The sequence below is a fragment of the Erithacus rubecula genome (genome assembly GCF_903797595.1).
Source record: "Erithacus rubecula genome assembly, chromosome: 6".
NCBI lineage: Eukaryota > Metazoa > Chordata > Aves > Passeriformes > Muscicapidae > Erithacus > Erithacus rubecula.
The window spans coordinates 38,182,046-38,185,910 of NC_136688.1; positions in this window are offsets into that span (position 1 = coordinate 38,182,046).

Sequence of the window (3,865 nt, forward strand, 5' to 3'; positions counted from 1 at the left end):
AAGGGTGACAAGCAAACTTGGGAACCACCTTGGCTGGCTGCTGCCCACCCTCCTCCAGCATGGTGCCTGCTCTTGGCTAAGCAGCCATGTGCAAACTCTTCCTCTCCATGGCACTTTGGCCTCTGCTTGCAGATCAGGAGTCATGCAAGAAGTGCCAAGAAATCCAGAGACCACCGTATTCCTGAAGAAAACCAGCCCTGGTTTTGCACTTCACTCAACAAGATCCCCACAGCCTGCACTTCACTGCACACCTGTGCAAAGCCCCACGGGCTGCAGGTGACTTACTGCTGGCACCTGGTGCTGCTCTGCCCTCCAAATCCAACACTCACCAAGCCATTGGGAGAGCCCCCCAAGAAGCTGCCCAAGGATTTGCTGTTACATGCCTGGAGAGGCAGCCCCTTGTGGCAGTGAGCAGGAGCTGGCAGGGAGAGCCAGTGCACACAGCCCTGATGTTAGCTTTGGGATAAAAACCTACTGAAAGAAAAAAATACCTTGGAGGCTGAAAGAGGGGGAAATGAAATGGAAGAAGCTGGCCAGATGAACTCTGCAAGGGTGTTTCTCCAGACCAAAGGCACGGATCAAGTCACAGGATTAGAAACATTTGTCCAGAGAGTTAATGAGTTGCCTCAGTCAGAAACTGAATCCCAGATTTCATAGTGGTTTCTGGCCCTCAGATGTGAACCAAAGTGCCTTGGGTCTGTCCTTTGGTCACTTTATTTCAGTGTAGGCATCCTAGATTCTCTGCTTCTCTTTGTAGATGCTGTAATTTCATATGCATTTTCATAAGGCTCATATAAATAAATATATTTCTTCATCAAATAAGTGTCAGTGCATTATTCACAGGCTGCAGCTGTAGGTGGTTGCTTGACCTCTGTGAGAAGCCCTAGTTTCTACATGTTAAACAAACAATTTTTCATTGTCTCTTGTGTTTCTCTGCATCTGTTAATTCCTTTATTTTTATTTCTAAAGCTGTCCCATTGTGCTGAATGACTCCTAAATCCCTCTTCTCTCTTTCTCTCTGTATTCTGAAATTCAGATTTAACCCTAGGAGTGTTAGTGTTGTCTGAAGCCAGAAAAAAAGGCTGCCAACAGCCCCCACTCCCTCTTCTCCCAAATATCACCTGCTTTTCCCAGCTATGAAATATGCTGGATGAAACACATTAGGTTCCCTTGGTCGATAATCCATCAGTACTCCTGAACACCAGGGAAGCAGCCATCTTCTGGCTTCTTACAGCTAATTCCCTGAGAACTGTTCTCCCACCTCCCCTGTTGTCCTGCCAGATTGTTTCTCTCTATCCCTCCCTTGTCCCTCTCTTGGTTTCCAAGTCTGGCACTGTTCCTCCTTGTGCTCCTTTCCTTGAACTGTGTCCATAATTCTCTTATTTCTCACTCTCTACCTCTTCTTGCTTCTTCTAGCCTCTCCACTCTGCTTTCTCCTTACTTCTATCTCTTAATAAATTATATACTGTCATTTAAAACTGTGATGATGATGAAAGACCCGAGATGTGAAAACAGCAGGCATTGGTTTCCTACCTGTCCCTTCCCTCCTCTCCTCACACCCCAGGCATATTCCATTTTTCCAGGTCTCCTACAGCCACAGCAGCAGAGATGCAGCCTGGCTGGGGAGTATCTGCTTTGTGCCAGCTGATGAAAAGTGATGAAGGGTGTGGGAAAGGGCCAGCTCCCCTGGCTAAGCCCCTTTGGGAAGCTGTGATATTACAGCTGGAGCAAGGTGAGGGCTGGCTTCGAGCACTTCCCACCCAGACATGGCCAAGTGCTCTGCAGTGATAGGCAAATTGCTTTATCTCTGTGACACAGATGGAGAAGTTGAAACAAATCATTGGGTTCTGTAATGAGTGAGAGGGACACCGGCAGAGTGCTTTCCCTTTATGCTGTGATGGAAAATATCACTCAAGAGCCCTGGCACCAGGGACAAATCATAGCTGAGCTTGACTGTCCCAGTGGGAGCAGTAGCAAACTTTTCACTGCAAATCTGGAATCTGCAATGTGAAATTCAGCCTAAACTTTGACAGTCCTCTGCCTCCAGCTTGCTGCTGAGGTGGCAGAGGGCTGACTCACTGGGAGCCCACTCCAAGGCTGGACCCTGGCTGCAGCACACTGCTGCTAGGGAAAGCTGAGGGGAGCAGCCCTTTAGCAGGGAATCTGACAGAGCAAATGAACGCAGCAATGGATTATGACCTGGCATAGCAAATGCCATGACAGGCAGGCATAACTCACACAGACTCACAGAAACTCTTCCCTTCTCATTACCCAGACCCCAGGGAACAGATGGATCTACTAGAAGTTGATCCAAGCAGTCCCTGCACAAACTCAACCCATCATCTCACCTTGGCCATGGCTACATGCCAGGCCCACAGAGCCACCAGCTCTGCTCCTGTTCATCCTGTTTTTCTTGCTTTAAAAGAGGGGGTTTCAGTTACCTCCATTCTTTAAGTGCCTATTTTGGCTGTGCCTCCTCTTGAAATACCTGCACCTGTTCTTACATTGCTTGTGTCATTCTTGATGATCTCAGTAAATCAAGCAGGTGACCAGCTGTTGGCTGAACATAGCTGTGCAGGAGATGGTTTTCCAGTGGTATAAGCTGTTTCAAAAAGATAATGAGAAATTAGTCAAGCATTCATGAACAGATGCTCTTCCTTCTGAAGAACACAGGGCTCACTTCACTGTTTGAACAAATCTTTCTGCTAAGCCACTGCTAGCTGCTAAGGTGCTGATTTGATGTGACGTGTACCATTTGTCTTCATAACAGTTTCCAAGTTGAGTGCTACAAACTGAAGCCTGCAGATACCCATGGGCTGTTTTGGCTGAGTCAGACACACTTCACAGCAAGTGTCTTCAGTAGATGGAAAGAAAACTTCTTGACCTGGCCCAGGAGGCCACCACTTTCAATATGGTGGCCTTCTCATTTCAATGTCTCCCCAGCACTGCTCTTGCAGCACCACTGGGCACCTGTGGCCAAGTGGGCACCTGGCCCCTACGTGTGAGATCCATAAAGCCAGTGGTTGTTCTTGAGCTGGTTCTGAGGAGCACACAGACCAGTCTTCTGTTTTCTTTCCTCTCTGGAAAGCATGCACAGCTCTCCACAAGGGCACAGTGTGACATGAGGATGGAGGGTTATCTTAACAGTGGGTCATCGGCGTGGCAGTGGTCCAAGGGTGTGGATACCCAATCAAGGACAGACACCTAGATTTAACATTTCTGTCCATTTGCAATAATGTGTGAGAAATTTAATGTCTTCTCAAGAGGGCCAACTCAAAAAAGCAGGTCCATGCTGGTTCAACCTCATGATATGAAGCCATGTTAGCTCAGGCCAATATTTGTAGGGAGATATGAAAAAGTGGAGAATAGATTTTCTTTTTTGTATCAGGAATCCTTGTGGGGAGAAAGAAAAAAAAGAGTATATCCAAACAATTTGCGTTTCTGGAATAAAAGCAAACACTGGAGTTGGGAGGCTCAGTGACTTCATTCATATAGATAAAATTCTCTATAAAAAGTTGATAAATTGATACTTCTGCTTCTGATTCCAAAAGCTACAGCTCTCATGTGGGATGAACCGGGGATCTCAGGAACCTTATTTTGCATCTGTCAGGCTCTAGTCATTTACTCTTGTCCAGCCTCTAAAAGCTTTAAACATCAAGCACAGACCCCTGCTGCTCACTCCCTGGGGTCTTGTTTCTAGGCTTAGCACAGCTTTGTGCTGCTGAAATCCTGGCCACTTGCACCAATACATAAAAAAGACTTATTTTTCCTGAATGTGTGGGTCTCTCCATTGTTCTTACAGCTATGAGGCTATCTCGTATTGCAGTTCTTTTGTTTGGTACAAGCATGTAGAGTGTATGAAGCT